The sequence below is a fragment of the Cryptomeria japonica genome, chromosome 10 (genome assembly GCF_030272615.1).
Source record: "Cryptomeria japonica chromosome 10, Sugi_1.0, whole genome shotgun sequence".
NCBI classification, from domain to species: Eukaryota; Viridiplantae; Streptophyta; class Pinopsida; order Cupressales; family Cupressaceae; genus Cryptomeria; species Cryptomeria japonica.
The window spans coordinates 571,948,838-571,971,203 of record NC_081414.1 but is presented as its reverse complement, the minus strand read 5'-3'; positions in this window follow the sequence as shown (position 1 = coordinate 571,971,203).

Below are 22,366 nucleotides of genomic sequence, written 5' to 3'. Positions count from 1 at the left end.
TGTCTCTCGGATGAGGAATTGACAATATTTATTGCTCCACTATTCCTTTGCCTCCCAAGTTTGGAATTGGCTCCTATTGTCTTTGGGTTGATCCACGGAAAGGAATGATACATTGCTAGGTTTCATGAAAGGCTAGCCTACTTTAGGGACAAGTTTGTTGTGGGGTGATATTTTAGACTATAGATCCTTCAATGACCATATGGCAAATCTGGAAGGAAAGAAACACATGAATTTATGCAATAGTTCATTAACGATGGACAAGATTATAGCCAATATACAAGATAATATCTTTGAAATTCCAAATACGAAGACTCATGGTAGAAGGGTGGATTATATTAAGAGATGTGATGAGGATATACAAAATATTTCGATTGGTTTGAGGCTCCCTTCAATAATTAGTGTGCATGGTTATTCCAATCAACATAAGGTGTGTTGGGCTAAACTAGTAGAAGGAATATGGGAAATTTTGATGGATTGGCTAATGCCAATCTCTGTGTTGTAGGTATTGGGTGTATCTTTCAAAATTATGAGGGAAAGTGTATTGGGGCTCTATTTTGGTCAATAGGAACAACAACAAACAACGAGGCTGAGTTGGAGGCCCCAGTGAGGGGATTACAACTTTGCATTAATAAGAAGATCGTGGATGTGAATATTGAAGGGGATTCTCATATTGCTATAAATGGAGTCACAAATGACTCTTCTTCCAATTGGAAACTGAATAAATGGATTATTATAATCAAGCAATGTTTGTTAAAGTTCAATGCTTATAAGATCTCCTATATATAAAAAGAGAAAATAAGGCAACAAATTATTTGGCTAATTTAGGTGTGTTGGCCGATGAAAAAGATTTAGTTTTGGATTCCATAATGAGATGGCCAAAGTTAGAAAAAATAATATTTGATGATTGGTCTTTTCCGATTTAGCAAGAAGGTTTGGCATTGGATAAGAGATGATTGGACTTTCTTTTTCTTGATGGCATGATTTATGAGGCTTTTAAGAGTTTATGTGAATGTAAAGATTATGAACAATACAAATGTCTTATTGTGAAGTATTTTCCTTTCTATCATCAATGGCTTAGGGAAGAATGAATGATAAGTCCTCACATGGTGCCACAGAAAGTCATTCGTTTTGTAAGATTGAATATCTTTATTGTTGTTAGCATCTTCTATCCATTGTGGTATCCCTCTGATTGAACAAACAATTTGGTCTCGATAAAGTACGAAACTGCTAGATTTGACAAGAATAAAAAAGATAAGATAATTATCAAAAGTATAACAAAATTATAGCAAAAGGGTGTTGTGAAAGCCAACACTAAATGAAAATCCATATATGCTAAGAGAGAGAGACTTAACTCAAACAAATAGACATTGACAAGAGCTAGAAAAGCAACAAATCAATACAGCTCATATTTATGAATAAGATGTTTGAGTCCAAAATATAAATTTAAATGTTATTTTTTTATTTTCAAGGAGATCCAAACATACATTCATGTCTAGAAGAACTTAAAAGAAATAAAAATTAATTACACAATACCCAAAGGTCCCTATAACATGGACACATACTCTAGGACACACAAAATTATTTCAAAGTAATTTCCATTTTTAAGATACTCAAATACAATGTCTAAGTACAATGCACCTAATGAAAAATAGAAGAATATCGTGAAAAAAACTCCCCCTAAACAACTCATATATAATTGCTCTGTCTCTTCTTGATTGAATGTTCATTTGTACCTATTTTAATAATTCTTAGAGAGAATGAACTCCCCTAACAATTTGCAACTACTCATGTAAGTGTCCATGCTTCCCTTTTAACCACAGAAACATAACAGAACTTAAACAAGCCAAAACAAAGCTCTTAAACCTTCAAGTCAATGTCCTCTCATGTGGATTTATTTGCTCTCATAGTAAAAACCGGTGCAGACAAGACCTTTATCATGCAAACAGCTCTAACAAAATTCAATAAAAACACAATGAAACATGAACAAACAGTCAATCCATTGCATTAATTAGCAAAATAGTTACTAATAAGAAAAAATGTGTTATAATCTTCCTCAGTTCTATCCTAGCTCACCCAAAAACCGCTGTATGTAACCACTACTACCAACTCACTAACAAAACCAGTGATCCAAAAATAGGACTGTCACATGAGGTAAACGGAGAGATGCCTTCCTAAATAGGGAGTGACGATTACAAACTAAAATAGGGATCAGCCAAAAATAAAAGGAGAGATGCCTGACAGCTGGAGCTGACTCAGAAGAAGTTAAAACGAACATTAAATAATGGACAATGAATGAGAAGAAAGTTAAAACGGCAACAAAGAAAGAGGTAATACTCATGTCTCAGCCACTTGGAAAAAAATCATTGTGGCCCTCAAAAATATAATATAATATGTGGGTAATAACCACCTATAACTATGATCAAGCTGTAAGGCAAATCATCCACATTTAAATGGAATTAGCTTTCAACAACACAAGGATCGGAACATGTATCAAGTAAAGTTTGATGGATTAAAAACCCAACAAACTGTAGGTTTATACAAAATGTTTTCTTATTTTTGATGGTGCATTATGCTGCCTCTAATGTATACTGTTCTGTATTTCTGCCTGGTACTCGCTACCAATACACACATCTTTGTGCTCTGCAGACGTATTAGTAGAAAAAAAATACTCACAAGTATTTATGTCATTCTGACATGTTGGACAATACCAATCGTCAATGTCCTTTGGTTTCACCTTTTGTTTCAAAACAGTAATATGAAATGACTTTTTATACATATCATATATCAAAGTGTTTATTTCTACCAAACAATTACATAGTTTACATTTTAGCTTCATGGTGCTATGGTGCTAAACACCAACAAACCATGGATGATTATAAATTGAAATATATAAATAAGAGGAAAATATTCTTAAATCATAGCTGAAGCTGAATCTCAATGACAAGGATGCCAATATAAGATACAGGAGAAGACATAATAGAATATAACTTAATCTAAATAAGACAAGATTACAGGAACATATTTTACTAGTTAATTGAAAAGATACCCACTTTAAAAGATGGCAAGCATGTCAATATAGTTTAACTGTTGGAACAAGCATGCCAATACAATTGGAGTGTTGAAAGAGTCCTTGTCCAGTTGAGCAACCTGTTACAGCTTCAATTGGAGATGCCTTCATAACAGAATACCTTTTTAAACTGTTTCCTCCAAGCTGCTGATGGTGATGAACAAAGATTTTGAATAGAGTGTTTTCTAAGATTCTTTTCAGTTAAGTTGCCATTTATTAATTTAACTAGCTAAACTTTATTTTTGTTGTTATTATTATAGTGCAATCAGCTCATACAGGCTTGTATACAACAATATACATTGTATTTGGTTGAGTTTCTTTCCAGTTCTGATTAGTTAAGTTACTGTTGCAAAATTGAATCTTCAATTCCCACCCATTAACTTGCTGTTGTAGATTTGAATCGGCGGCTTTTACTGCTATTATAATAGTGAAATTATCTCTTGCTGCCAAATTCTGTAGAGAATAATATTTTGTTTTAGTGCACTGAAAGTTGGACTTTGAAGGTTTTAGTAAAATATACATCAAAATTATCAGATTTCTAACTTATTGAATTGTAATTTCTATTTCTTATAATTATTATAAAAAATTACTTCCACTTAAAATTTATAGATGAAAATAAAAAAGTTACATTCCTAAGAAATTTTATACTAGCCCCCTCCAAAGATTTATTACCCTAATAGATTCCTTTCAGAATCAATTACTCTTATAAAAATAAAAAATAAAAGAGAAATACTGTGAACAACTTATAAACATAGCATCTAAGCTATGGACCCTTAAAATATTGTGTTTTATTATTTAAATTATGGATTAAGATTGAAGATATTAAAATTTATTAATTATGCTGATGAAAATACTAATAAAAAGATAATTATGGAAGGAGAACCATATCTAAAGTAATAGAGACAAGTTGTTATAGATTTATTCATAGGTTTTGTGATTCCACATTATTCGATAGTGTGTAGCCAAAGAACATTCATGTATATGTTATATTATGCATGCTTAATTACTATTTGATTTCATTTCATGCATGATTGAATATCCCCCCCTTTTTTATATCAAAAAAGAGCCAAGCTGAAAATTTTATAACTTAGTAAAAGAGATTACATATTGGAATAATTTTTTCCCTTATTTCTCATTTATATAATTTTTCCCCTTATTTTTAGAAGGGGTATTTAATGCACCCACTTCACATATGAATGGGGTGTGGGATAGTTTGTGGCGGACGTGGCTAAACTCCACACAAAACGGCATTCCTTACAGTTTTTAAAATTCCTAAAAAATAACAGATTTTTGTGAAATTTAAAACTAAGTATTATTTTAGAATATATTTTGGAAAGATTTTTTAAAAGAAAAGCTGACAAAGTCAACGATATATTAATAATATAGGGAAACTTACATAAAGGCCAACCCTCAAAGTACGAAGCTTATATGCAACATAGGCTGGCATGACAACAAAAGTTTACAATGAGTCTGTAATAAGAATTGATGCCATACATCAAAAAAGGACAGTCCAAAATATGGAAAGACAATAAGTGTGATGAGATGAAAAGAAGAAGCACTTATATAATTTTTCCCCTTATTTCTCATTTATATAATTTTTCCTCTTATTTTTAGAAGGGGTATTTAATGCATCCACTTCAAATATGAATGGGGTGTGGGATAGATCATAGTTTGTGGGGGAAGTGGCTAAACTCCACACAAAACGGCAAAATAATAGATTTTTGTGAAATTTTCAGGAGTGAAATCTAATGCTCTGCATCCCATTATTTGTGGAGATTAGCCTGTACAGTTTGCAGCTCTATGATTGGACAAAATGTATGTGCATAATTTTATTTAATTCACCTTGAATTTAAAACTAAGTATTATTTTAGAATATATCTTAGAAAGATTTTTTTAAATAAAAGCTGACAAAGTCAACGATATATTAAATAATATAGGGAACCTTACATAAAGACCAACCTTAAAAGTACAAAGCTTATATGCAACATAGGCTGGCATGATAACCAAAAAAATATTACATTCTAACCAGAAACGGTTTTATACTAGTAATAAACCATTGAACAACAACAAAACTTTACAATGAGTCTGTAATAGGAATTGATGCCATGCATCAAAAAAAAGAAAAAAAAAAGACAGTCCAAAATATGGAAGGACAATAAGTCTGATGAGATGAAAAGAAAGAAGCACTATACCCAGTGCTTGCAGAGAAGTGACATTACCAGTGGCATACCCACTAGAACTTGGAACATCAGCACTAGTGTTTGAAACATCACCAATAGAATTAGGAGGATCCTCCAAAGCCTGCTCCCTAAGGGTCGTTCGAAAACCTTAAAAGCGTATCCAATGCCAAAAACCTGTCAAAAGCATCGTCCAAAGTTTGGTCCCTGAGGGCCCGTTGAAGTCGATTTAAGGCCTTCATCGAATCCTTGAATGTATCACATACAAGCCCAGAACGCATTTCACAGAGGAGGTCCTTGCACGCAGAGTTGGTTGCTAATTCTGTCTTGTCAAGGAAGCCACCAATGGGGAACGAACCCATGTTCAAACTGTATGATTGCAGGCTACTCTCCAAGTCAGACGCATTGAAGAAAAAAGGCTGCAAATAACTTTTCGCTAAAGTTGTAACCAATCCAACGTCTTCAAGTAAGTCCATAGAGTTGGAAAGAAATAGTGATGCGACCTCAGAGAAGAGAGCATGGGGGTTGGCAAGAAGCCACTGGTGGCCAACAATAGATCGAAGAGCAAACTCCACATCGGCAGATGGCATTACAAACACATGTCCCAGTTTTTCTCTGTCGTATTTTGCTGGATCACGTCTCTCCCAGAACCATTTTGGAAGTGATATTCTCCATTCAAAAGCCATATGAAAATCTACACTTCATATAAAAGTAGGATTTAGAGGTAAAAATGTGATATATCAACAAGTTCATAACCATTGTAAATATTGTAATGCAATGTTTGAATAAAAATATAGCAATCATATTTGTCTTTTAACAATTTAGTCAAGCATACATCTAAGATAAAAATCTACTTACAAAAGATTGTTTGCTTATGATAATAATAACAAACTTATTAGGAAACTAAAAATGTTTGAATTTTAATACCCTATTTTTTCAATATCACAATTCTGGTCCAAAACTGTCATTGAGTGACTTAGAGACAATATCTAGAAATTCCATCCCGCCTTGATAAGGCAGTTAACCCAATACAGCTAGTTTTATAATAGATAAGAAGCTTATGCCAAATTTGGCTCTCGGTTAAACAATCTCCCTATACAAAATACAATCCTATATATAACAGATGTATGAAGAATCTGCTAAACTATCATCTTTTAACAGTTGTTAGTTATCCAAAGGAAGTTACTATGGTAATGAAGAGATTATGGTAATGAGATTGATTTGTTTCGGCCGGGCTTGGAATGAAACATGCGTTAGAGATCATTTGGTTTCACCACCTAACTAGTGATCTTACTAAAGTTCAAGTTTACGCTAACGCTCTATAGATATTGGTCTAATTCGGGGTTCAAATGAAAACATAAGATCTCAATCACACATGCATTATAATCTGCTCACTTTCTTTCAAACGCAATGGCCAAAATCATCCGACTGTGAAAATGATGTGATAGAAAGTGATTGAAGATTTACCTGAAAATAGCAGAACAAGTAACTGCCTTACAACTTGATGCTGTGGTTGCGCGTTGAGTCGTAGGAAACCAGTAAGTTTTGTTGGTAATAAATATATTCCAAAGGCATGAGTTCCCATAAAAATTTAAGAGGTAATTAGAACATTTAGAGGTAATTAGTAATCATTCTCTACATTCTAATTTCTCTTTCTTTTTTATATAAACAAGCCTACATTGTACATTTTATTCACACTTTATTCAATCACTTTTGTATTGTATTGTTATTTTTAGTTTCATAAATTGAGTGTATATTTGCTTGACTTATGTGACTTATTGATGCTAATATTCAAATTTGAGATCTTGGCAAAACTAACATGATATCATAGCCAATCTAATTTTGATTACTGGTTCAGTATTTACATGAGTTCAATTTTTCAAATATATAGATGCATACAATTTTGTTTGGTTATTGTGCCATATTGGTTGAGCACAATCTGTGATGTGTACTCTGGTGTAATATCTATCTCTGTTTAGAGATGATTTCTGCTAAAAAAGAAGCAGAAGGTCATCTTCCATTGCCATTGCTTCTGGTGGCATTGATATTCCAGCACCCTGTGTGATAAAAATTGTATATTCATTGTAATTTTTTATTTTATTTTTTAATTTTGTCAAAAGTGGATGGAGCTACTAATATATATATTTATATTATTAAGCTAGTTCAAGAGCTCACTAGGGAAAGAACTAGCAAGAAAACCTTATATCCTTGCTCAATTACAATGTCATATGAAAATTGAAATCCTAACTTGAAAGCACAGCTAGACCATAGCTAGTTCTCAAATTTTCATTCCTAATCTTAATAGACCTTTACATTTGCAAGCACAGACTTGACTAAGGTTGATTCTATAGTTATGGATCTAAAAGTTCACTATTAGAACTCAAACTTCAAATTTATTTGTTGCCAAATATTTTACTAGCTATTATGCTTTGACTTAGCCCTTGTTGATTAATGTGATTGGGTTATTGTATTTAAGGATAATTCCATTCTCATTTGAAATCATATAGAGATCATCTAGGACATCCTAGAGAATTATATTTGAGTAAAATAATAGTTTGATATTGGAGAATAAAAGGAATCATTACCATTTACATTAGAGAACCTCATCCTAGGTCTATTGCATGTTTACTTGGTATCCTCAATAATTTTTATCAAAGCTATAAAGTTATTTTGTTAGGGTATGACCAAGGACAACATGACCTTGCAATTTGGTAGATTCCTCAAAGTTGTTTATGAACATTTCTTATACTTAAAATAATTATTTACCACAAATTAAGGTTAGTGAATTGCATTATCCTACTTCTTTCTAGTTTAGATATGTGTGCATGAATTCAAATCCATGATAATGGAGGTGAGCTAGTACAAATAATAGATAATTTGCAAAAATTGGAGATCTTTATTTGAGTTAACCCCAAAATCCACATATTTGGTAAACTGGATCTTAACATTTGACAAATCATGTCTCCATCAAATCTTTAGCTAAGTACATAATATTTAATTTAAATTTCATTTTATTACCAAAAGAACTCCCATAACCCTTTTGTTTGCCTTTCCAAGGGAAAAAACTATATGTGTGACCAAGTCTAAGGAGGTAGAAGCCATATGAAAATGACTAATGTTATTTTTAATTAATGGATTTAGCATGCCAAATGATGAATTTAGGTGATGGTCAAACTAGTTCACTACAAAGTCAAATTAGGTGCTAAGATGATTATAAAATTACATCTTGACTACATTTCTAAAGATGTATTTTTCTCCATTTTAGTCAAGGAGTACCTTCATGAGAATGAGTTGGTTTTTGGAGCATCAAGTACTTGTATGTATGTTTGTTAATGAATTATGATGATATGAAGCATCACAACAAAGAAGATAGACTTTGTGTGCACGATTGAGAACTTTGCATTTTGCTAATTCTAGCAAGTTTATAGATACACATAAGTAGTGGGGTAATATCCTTAGAAAAATCATAGAATTCCACATAACATAATCATTTCCCCATTTTAGTTCATTAATGATAGTGAATTATTTTTGGAAACAACCAAAGGGACTTCAAAAAATAAATACTCTCCACAAACCAACAAGATCTTAAAAGAGAAATATCATAAGCAATTGCCACTCATGTACAAATAGGTGCCTTGCATATAAAGGCAACCAAGAAGAGGTGAGAAGGTAGTAGTCAAACTCTGACTACCCCTCCAATTATGCAACAAGTGTAGGACTCTAGGAGTAGGACAAGTGTTGGGACACTCAGTAAGTCTACATGAGTTGAGACAAAAGTCTCTCTAACCTCCCATAAGGTGAGGGGATATTATCTCAATCCTCTAAGTGAGCTTAAACATAGTTGAATGAGACTTAATTAAGTAGGACAAAATAAAATTAGTTAAATGATACACTTTTTTACATTAACATGTTCCCTAAAGAAAAACTTCAGAAGTAAGCTAATCACATAAAAGATGAGCCCCAACAACATGACTTAATAAGGTACTCATGTACAAATAAAAGTATCTCTCTCATACAAATACAAAGTGTTAAAACCTCGTGGGAACAAAACTTCCCTCTAAAAGAGAGAATGAGAAGGATAAAACCTCCTATAAATATTTCCATGCAAAGATGAACATGATTATGAAGAACTCCTAAAGCATGCCAAGAAATATAGAATATGTTGAAAGATGAACCAGTGTATGTTGGATTTAACGAACATTGAAAAGATGTAGATCATGGGATACAACTATGATCAAAGAACACAAATAACAAAGCATGAGTATCACATAGTACACTACTTACAACTATTTGATATTCAACATGGATGATTAAATAACACAAATAGTGAAGCACAAGTGACATGTAGTACACTACATAGAATTTTTTGGTGTTCATGAATCTTACAAAATATGAGAGATATAAATGAGCAGGTCTTTATAACCCCCTTGCAAATGTCTGAAGTCAATAAGGCTCCATGAGGTTCCTCTACTACTCCACTAAAAATAGAAAGAATTATCAACACAAATATCATGATTACCCCCTTAAAGTAGATGAGAAAGTGATCGTGGATCCGTAACAGAATACCTAATTAAACTATTCCTCCAAGTTGCTTATAGTGATGAACAAGGATTTTCAATGGCAGAGATAAGATGGTTTAAATTTTGGCACCTAATGATAGTGTCTTCTATTATCAAATTTCTATTTGAATCTCTTTGCTTTGACATTGATTGGTTCTCAAAGTTCCCAAGCATATTGTATCTAGTTGAGATTGAAAAATATCATATATTTTCTTTCATGATGGAGTACAACCCTAAGGTCTGGTAACATGTTACTTTATATTTAGAGAGTAGAACAATTTTTAAGCTTCCTTCTCATTATGATTAGTTAAGTTGCTATTTATTAAATATTTTAGCTTAAATTTGTTACAATTATTACAATGCAATCAACTCATATAGGCTTTTATATAACAATTGTATTGTACTTTTCAGATTTGTCTATTGGGATTTTTCCTTAGGAGCTTTCATTAGATTTAAGAATAATAATGAAACCCAATCCTCAAACAATGAAGTATACTATATGAGTTCTAGTTTTTTCTTCTTGTTTCTCCTTCACCTTGACAATATTTAAATGCAAATATTGCAAACCAAGAAATATTTTTTGTCACCTCTTAACCATTAAAAGTTTCCCTAAAATTTATCTTTCAATAAAGACTATCGGGTTTAGGTCATTGAGAATTCACTTTGAGGATTACAATTATGTCACTGAGTCTTGATCATTGATCAAAAAAACATTCCTTGTAGAAAATCTAAAACTTGATTGCTTTTGAACTTCAAAATTTCACTTAATGAAGTTTTCTTTGTTCATAGAGAGAGAAAGGTGAAATTTTGATCTCCAATCCATGACTCTCATTATATATATATTCAATCCTCAGCAAGTAATGTTGGTTCCCATTGACTAGCCATCCAAACATAAAGCATGTATGATAGTTTTATCGACACATTATCCCTAAAATGTTCAATTTTGTGTAATCAACATTGGCCTTTTGGATGTTTTGTTGCAAAATATCATACAAGTCAATAGTCATTCTTCCCAAAACCTCACCCTTGATAACCTTGTTCTTGGTTAATCTTTAGACCTTGGTGTTTGAAATTTTCACCTAACAAGCAACTCATGCCTTTAGAAGATGGTATGGAGAATTACTTAGATACAATCATCAAATTCATGAAAAAATGACTAACTATAAAGGCTTAGGATTATTGCATGTTGATTTATATGACTTAGAGGCTAAACCCAAATCTTGATAGGTGAGTGAATAAAATCTTTAAATATTTTGATTGTGCCTAATGTATGTCTTGTGGTGTTTTTAGGTACAATGCAAGAAGAGAAAGGCAAGATGAAGTACCAATACAATGAATATCACCCCTCTTCTAAGATGTACTAATTATAGAATGATATTGGAGACATAGACTTGGGAAATGTAAACTTAGATGAATTTTTGGAAAGACTTCACAAAGAGGAAGGGAAACGGTGGATTCCTCGCTTATAAAATAAAGATTAGTGGGAGTAGCTACTTTTCCAATTTCAGTGCAATCTTCTAAATTTGTTCTTACTTGTGCACAACACTACAACCTAAGGATAAAGAAAATAATTACCCGACCTTATGGAGAGGTAGTTCTAAACATTAATCCAAAGATGATTGAATTTTTTTTGGTATCCGTATTCACTCCAAATATATCTTGATCACAAGATACACCTACTTAAAAGAAGAAATATAACTTGATCACAAGATACACCTACTCCTTCACTATCTCCTCATCATAGCTCCTCATCTGCTTCTCTAACTTAGGAAACACCTTTTCTATTTCCATCTCCATCCCTATAAATACATCTTCCACCTTTTCCACCATAGTTATCTATTGCAATACCTTCACCTCCTCCTTCAAACCCTCCACCACATGTTCCAACTCCTGGACACCTTCTCTACCTAAGGAATATAGTTTCCTCTCTCCTCCCAATGAATGTGAAGAATTAGTATCTATTGAATAGGCTCCTCCAAAGATAAAAATAGATGCTATGAGAGAAGAGAAAGTAGAAGGATGAATAAGTGTTGCAAAAATAAGAATAGAAACATCTTAAGGGTTCTCAAGAAAACATATAAACATAAAGAAGGTACCTCCCTCACATTAGTCTCGCACATAGAAAAAAAGGAACAACAACATTATACTCTAGAGAATTCAAATTTTCTTCTCTTTCTCCTTCCAAAGCATGAACACATGAAACTTTTAGCATGTCATTTTCCCTCAACCACACTATGCAAGAATGAAAGAGGACATATCCAAGCTAAGGATGAGGATTTTATAATTTTTATCAAGGCATTTAGGCTCCTAATAGAAGAAGAAAAAGAGAAATAAGGCTATCAAATATGATAGTAGACCAAAGAGGACAGAATTTGCATAATTGACAATCCTTACTATCAATGGGTTGTAGGTAGATATGTAGCTAGGGGATTACCAAATTTAAAAAGTATATTTGGGATTCCAAACAAGAGAAAAAGAGAAAATATCCTTGCAACAATATGTAATACTTATTTTATTTAACATGCAAAAAGATGAGAAAATAAAGGAAGATATTTTAACAAATAACTCACTTAATAGATTAATTATTTAGTTGGACCAATTGATTATATTCCTCCATATTCAGTTTTACAAGCAACTCTAAATAAGGATACTCAGCCTCCAAACTCAAAGGGCCTCGTCTCATCCATAAAGGAATGGAGGGAGAGCCTACAAGATTAAGGAGGTCGTGTAATTTAAAATAAATAAATTATTACAACTTAATTAGTGATGAAGAAAGTTTAACTAATAAAATAAAAATAGTGATTAATGAATACTTGATGACATGGGAGGGATAGATACTAGTTTGCAAAAGATGAAGTCTACTAGTTTTGATGAGTTGCTGAAAATAGTAGTGTTGATGAGGATTAAGATAAGCCAAAAGAGTTGAAAATCAAAACTTTGAAGAAGTGTAAGAAGAAGATGAGTTACAAAATAGGAGCTTAGCTGAGCTGATAAAGCATTCATTATCTCTCAAGAAATTTGTTCAAGATATTTCTTACACATTTTGGCAGATGCCTTATTTGGTTAGTTTCTTGATTAAAATAGATCAATAATTCATATATTATTTACATTTAATAGTCACAAAAGAATTCATGGATGAGATGATGGAAAACAAATAAAAGATTCAAGCCTTTCAAGATGAGTTGAATTATTCTGAAGAGCTATAGGAGCAGTTGGATAATTCAGCATTTTCAAAAGGTGTTAAATTGAAGTGTGATAAAGGCCTTGATATCAACTATCTCATGCACGTGGTAAAATATTTCACTCACATGTTCCCATATTACAGGAAGACTAGGATTTCAATTTCCAAAATTCTAACTTGAAATAAGTCAAGTTAGCATTGATATTTTGTGAGGTCAAGTGGAATTGCTAATGATTTCAAGTTTAATTTTTTTTTATCATCCAAGCTTAATTTAGTTTAATAATTTTATACCCTAAATTTATGGGATCAAAAACTCTATTTATTTTGCTTCCAATTATTAGTTAAAGGGTTATAAATCATTTTGTTGGACAAGCAATTTTTTTGCAATCCTTAGCATGGATTTTTCTACTAGACATTTTACAAGTTGAAAATTAATTAATACAAGGATTAAGTGTATCTCTAAATTATGTTTTGATCATGGTAATTATATTCTATTTTTATATTTCTATGTCAAACAAATGGGTGAAAGTTTTATGATTTGATGTGATTACATAGGCTTTTGTTTAAATTTGTGCATGTTTAATGGTGATTTGATTTGATGAACTTTAAATATCTGATATTTATTTCTCCTTTGGTGATTGCATCAATGTTATGTTTAGTTGTGTAAATGCTAATCAATGTGGTGTTCTAGTATACAAGATTTCCCTTAATCATTCAGATCTGATTAATATATTGGAATTGTCATTGACCATTTAATATATGTGGTTTATCTTTCCTCTTAACCTAATTATTTTTTATTTCTTAAAATTTGAACAGTAAAATGCTTTAAAGAGTTACTAAAATAAAAATTAACACATTTAGATCTACCTAAGTTTTATAATATGAATGGATGAATTTAAGTGATTTGATCTATACCTTCTGTGATGTAGAACAAATAATGTATAGAACTTAATTATCTAACATGGTAAACACCTAGATCAAAAGGAACCTTGGAGTGAGATCTATCACTTTTAAAGAGGAGTAGATGATATTTGTTCAGTCAAACATGGTAGTGCTAATCCTACTATCAACATACAACTTATTTTGAAACTTTTGCAACTTTTGGTAACACCAAAAATCAATTATTCATATGTTTTCTTAGCTAAAATTTATCAATTATAATAGTTAATTTAAGCTATCCCACCTCCCTATTTCAAAAATATGTGAAAGATTAATCCAAATCTTTCAGTCATTTCTTGTCAAAATTAGCACTAATTTCTTGATAAAATATACTTGTGAACTATTTGACTTATATGTTTTTGATTAAGTGAAAAGCAGGTTTTGAAGGGGCCCCAAAACCCTTTACAACAAATTATAAAATAGATAAAACATTAAAGGTCCAGCTAGATAGATCATAACAAGAAACAAAAATAGTTGGCAGAGACAAAAAGCCAACAAGAGCACCAAAAGTAACAAAAAGGCAACACAAAAGCACCTAAGGGATAGCCAAGAGCATAAAACAATAGAACTAAGAAAAATTCTCAAGAAGCTCCACTGCTTCTTTCTCCAGTTGGACCATTGAGGCAGCAAGACTCTTAAGATCATCCAGTTCCTTAGCTTGCTGAGCCATCTTTCTCATACTCGACCGGGTCATTTTACCATGTCCAATAGCGACACCCTCAAGGCTCAAAACCTTATCATCAAAAATATCTATCATCCTGGTGAATCTGTTGCAGTTTAGTAATCTTCATGCTCAAGCTATCGACTGAGGCTTTCAGATTATTTTGCCTTTGTTCTCCAATTTTCTTGAAGGTATTCTCATGGCTGAGAACCCTCTTTTTCAGCTCATTGAACCTAGCCTCCACAACCTTAAATTGAGAGCCATAAGCTCCAGTAATAGCATTCATGTCACTGATGGCTTTTGTCAATTCATTCAGATAATTAGGCAAGGAACTGAGATTACCTATCCCGATAGCTTCTAAAGTGTCCACTTTCCTGGAAGAGTATGCTTGTTTAGTCTTCAAACTTTCAATCTCTGAGTAGACCCATTCAATAATCTTATAAAACTCCATCACCCCATTCTTCACAGTATGAAGCATGGCAATAGGATAATTGCTACTATATTTGTTGAATTCTAGAAAGACAACATTATTCTCTAGGGTCTCCATATCGACAATTGTTTTTTTTCATTAGGAGGTAGAGTCTCACATTCCACCACCTTCTTCCCTTCTTTCTCAACATCACAAGTCTATTTATTAGGATCTAAAGGAGTAGAATGGGTCTTTGAGGTACCATCCTCCTTCTCCAGGCTGATTTCAGTAATAATAGGACTACGCTTGGTTTTCTTCTTGGGTGGTGGGGTAGCATTTTCACTTTCAGTCTCTATACCATCATCATCCTCATCATCTTCTTCAAACTAGTCGTCCTACTTCTACACCTTACTCCTATTTCTTTTAACCCCTTTACCAATAGTCTTTTTGCTCGACCTTCCCCTTTCTGGTTCCTTTAGCAGAGGTATCCCTGTCAAAATCATCTTCCAATTCCGTATCTAACACCTCATCTTCCCTATCATCTGAGTTTTCAGACTCCTCTTCCAAGTTTAAAAGATCAATGGTAGAGTGCTCAACAAAGGAGGCCTTGACATGGTTGTATAAGAGCAACATTAACCCTTCATGCATGGGTGGATTGCTATCTGGGTTTGCCCTAAAATCCTTTATACTAGTGTTTAGGATACTATACATGTAGAAAGGAATTAACACCATATCTTTATGGAGGAAGTGATTCAAGAGCACAAAATGATATCCAATAACATGAGAGTATCTACCATCAAGAGTGACATATTGCATCACAACAAACAAAACCCATCTCCATACCTTTTTAATCACCTTCGGCGAGTAGTAGGTCTTGCTGGATTTCACTAGTTTTGCTTTCTCAGTCTTCCTGCTGGAATCACTTAATAGTAGCCTCTATGAGATCTCTATCCCTGTAGAATTTTATGCCCTCCATTGGCATCCCAGTAACTTTAGCAATCATTCCTTCATCAATTTCTACCTTTCTCCCGCCTATGGTGATTTTGCCCTCCTTCCAAATCTTCTTGAATAATCTGGTAATGGTAGGTCTTTTTCCTATAATTTGCTCCATATACCTTCTCATTTTAGTAGTCTTCAAGGTAGCCCATGATTTCGGCTTCTTCTTCCATTCATCACAGGTAAACGACGCAATTCTTTTCCTATTTCCTCCCATAGTGTCAACGACATGATTTCTCACTCCCTTCACAATGCTAGAAACCCTCAAAAAATAAATGGGCACTAATAAAGTGTTCATGGTCTTGTCCGCATTAAATACCATCTCGTCCTTCAAGTGCCACTCTTTTCGATTCATTATGGCAACTTTCATAGACTTATATGTTACCATAAATAAGTGCAATCAATTTAAATTGTAAAAAATATATCTATGCCAAGATAAGTAAGATTTAAGGTTGAAGAATTATAGTAGTGTTAAGTCCAATTAAGGAGCCTCAAAGATGATGAAGAAATTTGAAACCCAAAACCAATCCATTCCAATTTATAGTGTGGAAGCCTGAGTAGCTCCTAAAGAAATGATGGATGTCAATGGATAAAAAATTATTCATGGAGTTTATATTTAAATATGAATTGTTGTTACTAAAAACCCTTACTAGAGTTATTTGTAGATGAATGTCTACTAGCTTTAAAGGTTTGTGATTAGGACATTGATAGAAAAAATGTCTCATTTTTAGTGTTTAGAATTGTCCTTCAACCCTCGTTCATAGGAGCCCTTATTTTCCAACTTCACAAAGCATTGAGAAAAAAATTATTTCTTCATTAAGGTACAATCATTAGGGTCGTCAAAAAAGGAACTCCAATGCACTACATGTCAAATAAACACTATTTATAGCAAGTCTACAACCTTTTATTTTAACAAAGATGAGTGAGTGCGTCACATGGTGGCCCTGTGTAATATTGTTAAAAGCATTATAATGTTTTGCAGAAGGAACCACATTTTGGCACCACATGTTTTTTTCTTTAAGAGAACACTTAGGAAATTAAAATAAATTACCTTAGCATTACAATCATATTTTTAATGGAAATCAAACATAGTGGATTGTGCCAGATTTTCCTCTCTGCAAGTTTTATCTTTGTTTATTGTTTCACTTTGATGCTCTATGTTATTTGAAGATGGGTATAACCATTGATAAATATGAGTGTCGGATTTTATAATTTCTAGTGTTAATTTTTGGATTATGGACCATGTCAAGTACTCTTCTATTTTTTGCAATGGTATATGGCTAGGATTTATATTATGTCATTTGGTGAGCAAAATTCATAAGTAGTTAGTTGTTAGGAGAAATAATAGACATCCATGTTACATTGGGTCTTAGTAGATGCTTCTCTTGAGGGAAGATTTGAATGCTATTATTTGTGTCTATTTGACCTTATGCATCTTGTTTGATTTCCAACAATTAAGAGTTTGTGATATTTTATGCTCTGCTTCTAGAGTGTTTTGTTTTCTATTATTTTTAAAAGAGGATTTAAAGTGTTATAAGAGATTTGAATTCACCCTTCGCCTTAGTGTAACTGGGTAATGCTTAATTCTCTATCCTCTTTATATTTCCCTATGATATTTTAAGAGCCAACTTTTAAAATACCAAAGGTTGTTTGAACATAAATCACAATTAGGTCCCACATCTATGAAATTTCTAGATTGCTCTCTTTAAGTGTAACCTTTAAGTTCAACAATTTTTTCAGCACAGTCAGTGGGATTTAGGATTGTCTTTACTGGAGATTTGGTATGTTCTTCAACATATTCACCCTTAAGGTTGAAGAGACCACAAACACTTGAAGACTCTTTAGGATCAAATCTTTTGAGTGACTCTACTGGTATGTACCTTATTCTCAATCTTGAGTAGACCTTTTTCTCTTGGTTAAGACATCATTTTATCACCTTTGACTTTTCTTATGCTTCAACATGGAAAGATATTATGAACATTATAGTATTTTCCCTCCTTCTTTCCAATAATATACTTGGTTTATACCTTCCTACCAATATCAGGCTAGTAATATTCTTGATTTTGCTCCATATCACTCTACTAAACAAACTATGAGTAATTTATAAATGTTTGCTTCTTACCTACTCTTTTGTAGCCTTTTTGGCAGTCTTGTTATGCTTACCAACAAACCAAAGAGGCTTATTGTATCCCCTATCAGTATGCTCATCATCTCACCTAGCATCAAAATGTGATAAATTCTAGCAATGTTAGCACTAGAGAGATGATGTTAAATTTCCAAGAACAATTGAGGCCTCTTAAGGAAGAACAAGAATATCAATATCAACTTACTTATTGGTATCAACTACAACAACAACAAGTGGAGCCTCAAAGAAAACAACAAGATAAACTTCTTGTAGTGCAATCTATTACTAGGGTAGAAGAGCAACTCATGTGAAAGGATAAATTATCCCCTAAAACCTCTAATCTTGAAATCCTAAGCTTGAAATAGGGGGTTCCTTCTACTGAACTGCCTAGGTTTGACATCCCAAGATTCAAAGGCTCCTGCCCTAATGTTCCATAAAAATATCCTTCTCAAGGGACTATTTCATCTTAGGAAAATTAGATTCCTTAGTCATTTGTAACAAATCTTTCTCCATCGGTTCCCTTCTCTTGATACTATATCACTCTTTAAGAGTGGACTTATTGATTGGAGGTTTGATTGGTCACATGAACATAAAGATAAAGAGGAATATCCTATGGATTGTGAGTTTTCACATGCTCATAAGAATGAAGAGTTTCTCCTTTTGAAAGAGGAAAATGAATATGATTAATTGCAGCATGAAGATGCAAGTCATGTTAAAGGAAAAAGAAAATGAAATGATTCATGCTTTTTAATTGATAACCTTCCATTCTTCTTTGAGAATAGGGAAAATAACATGCCTATGCCCATGTCATTGGCATTCTTTAAGTAGTGGGATGATGTTGTGGAGATTTGTGAGAAACATATACATGTGGTTGGCCTTAAGGTTAAAGATGAGAATTTTTACATTCATGAGGTTGCTTCCCAACCCATGCATCATATTGCAAGACAACCTACATCCCAAAAGGCGAAGTGTGATATTTTTCTACATTGCCATAAAGATTGTTATGAAGTAAAGATAATTCATGATAAGTAAGAAAGCAAAGAGGAGTTGATGAGGCCCAATTCTGAGATGAGTTAGAAGCCTTCTACTTATCAATTGACATCAAACCATCATTTTCTAAGATGGGGAATCATGAGTAGTGATAGAAAGAGGGGGTTTCCTTACCATCAAAAGAGTCATCAAAGCTAGTCCCTACTTATCAACAAACCATAATGAAAGGGGAGCATAGTTATGAGTTTGCTACTAATTGGTAGCACTTTCAAGAGGATTCCTCATCAAGCATCTATCTCAATAGGAGATCTGGTTGGTCGGGCCCCTACACATGCTTATTCCTAAGAGTGAAAAGAAGCACAAAGAGAAGTAAGATTGTCATTAATTACACAATTCATCAATAATTGCACAATTCTAATGGAGGGAAACTGACATTTGAAAGTATGGAAGATAGTTTCATTATTGAAAATTCCAAATTGGGTTGGCCCAGTTTTGTTAGAAATTGTTAATAGATGGAGGCTGATTATTTCAAAAGAGGAGGGCGAGCTGATTTGGTGCATGACTAAAATGGGTATTTACTCGACCTAGTTAGGATATAAAATACAAAGAAAACAAGAGGGGAGGATTGACTAGCCTACAAGATTGTGTTGGAAAAAAATGTGTTTATCCAAGGGTGAGTGCCTTTCTTTGGACTGCTATGCATGGTAGGATCCTCACTAGTCAAAGGCTAACGAAGTACAACATTATTGGCCCAACTGCTTGAATACTTTATCTCTCAAACGAGGAATTGGAAATATTTATTCCTCCCCTATTCCTTTGCCTCCCAAGTTTGGGATTGGCTCCTCTCTTCTTTGGGTTGTTCCACGGAAAGGAATGATACACTGCTAGGTTTCATAAAAGTTTGGCCTACTTCAAGGAGAAGTTCATTGTGGGGTGATATTTGGACGATATCTCTTTCTATGACTATATGGAAAATCTAGAAGGAAAGAAACACATGAATTTCTGCAACAGTTATTAACGGTGGACAAGATTATAGCCAAAATAGAGGATAGTGTCTCTTAAATTACAAATATGAAGGCTCATGGTAGAAGGGTGGATTGTATTAAGAGATGTGATGAGGATATACAAAATATTTGGATTGGTTTGAGGCTCCCTTCGAGAATTAGTGTGGGCGGTCATTTCAATCAAAAGAAGGCACGTTGGGGACATTCTTGCGAACAAAGATGGTGGGATCTTTCAGTGTTAAATGCTTATGCGCTAGTATGGATAATCTCAAAGGGAATGAGGAGGATATTGCTCGACTCTTTGTCAAAGGGAATGAGGAGGAGAAAATGACATTGATAAAAATATTAGGGATTTACTTATGGGAGAACGGGCATGTTCATGATGGTATTATTTATGAGAAATTATTTTCCCCTATTGTGTAGATAATGGGCTATGCTATTATCGCCTATGGAATAGTGCATCGTATAGTTAAAGAGGATAATGTTGTGGGTGTCAACAAGGTATTGAAAACTCTAGAGATTGTGCCCCAGTCAAAGATGATGTTGGGTTTCTTCGATCTAAATGCACAAGGTAGGAAGGCCAAGATGGACAAAGCTTGGAAACTATTCAAAGTTGGGGTAGGCCAAAAATACAACTTGGAAGATTTTGAGGCCTTCATGAATGAGAACAATGATCTTTTCTCAGAGGAAATTGTAGATAGACCAAAAGTGCTTGGGAAGGGATTGTGTATCTGTATCATTGATTCCCCTCTCTAATTTAACTATATACTTATTTTCTGGTTTTTAATATAATGGGAGATGCTCCTTTCTTTTAGTATTTATCTAAAATGAATTTAAAAAAATAAAAGACATCAACAATTTACAAATTATGTTAACATTGATCGAAGGGGTTATAGAGATATTCCTACATTCATTCCATGTGGTAAAAGGGTAAATGATTAAGTTGGCACTCAAACCTCAGCCAATAATGTTTTGTACTAAAATGTATTTTAATATTTATATAAGTATTTTTGCATGTTCCTATTTTTAAAACATATTTTTGAATGCAATTGTATTAAATCCATGTTTTCTAGGTGTACATTTAGATTATCTTTGATTGTGACAAAAATTTCAATAAAATAATTTTAAGAAGAAGAAATCTAAAAACAACCACGACCATTTAATCAAAATAAAATTGTCCTTGTATTAAGAATACGTATTTTGAATATATTATAATAATAACCTATTAACTTTAAAACAAACTAATATACAAGAATATACAATTATTTAGTGAAATGTTAATTATCCTAATGTAACCATCATTATTCTAGTTATCAATCATTTATTTGTTTATGTTTAACATGTGTTTCCTATTTCTCATTGTTTATGCAATCATCCTTAGGAATACATAACAATAACATGAGGGAAAAATAAATCAAAACCTAGCAACAATTTGAGGTTTGTGGTTGCATGACTCATCAAAGATATTTTAAATCTATCAAGTTGAGATAAATTCAAACCTAAATGTTAGGACTCTCTTTCTTGATGTGGTATTCTTTTAGGGGATATTTTAAGAAATACTGATACTTTAGTTGATGGTTTGTTGTTTGTGAGAAAATATGTAAGGAAAGTTTTATGAGGATGGTTTTACATTCAATTGAGAATGCTTTATTATGTTCAATTATGAATGTTAATATATAAATTGTTCATTTCATATAGATAGGTAAACCTATAATAGTGTCTTATCTTTTTTTATCAAAGTAGGATACCAAAACAAGCATTTAATAAGCATAAATAATATATGAATTATTTTATGTAATTTTTAGTAACTTATTTTTTTTTATAGTTTACAGTATTGTAAAGTAGTCTTACTTTGATAAAGCATAAATTTATTTGTAGAAAGGATAAAATTATAAAATTTCAAATGTAAATTTGCAACACCAATATCTAGTGCACAAATATTCATACATACGGGTGAAAGTCAAATGAAAAGCAATGACATAAAGACCAATCACAAGTAATGCTTTATGAAAAACTTACTAAATTGCTTTGTAAAATCTATCCACCTTATTTATAAGATATGAAATTAGATATATTAACAATAATTTTAAACATAATAAATAAGAAAATTCCTCGCATATTGCATCACACATACAATTATACATGATATGTACATGATAAAAATTAGTATACATACATCATGCATGAACTACTCATGGATTGCATTATACATACAACTATACTTAATGGCAACATAAGAGAAAATCATTGTACATGCA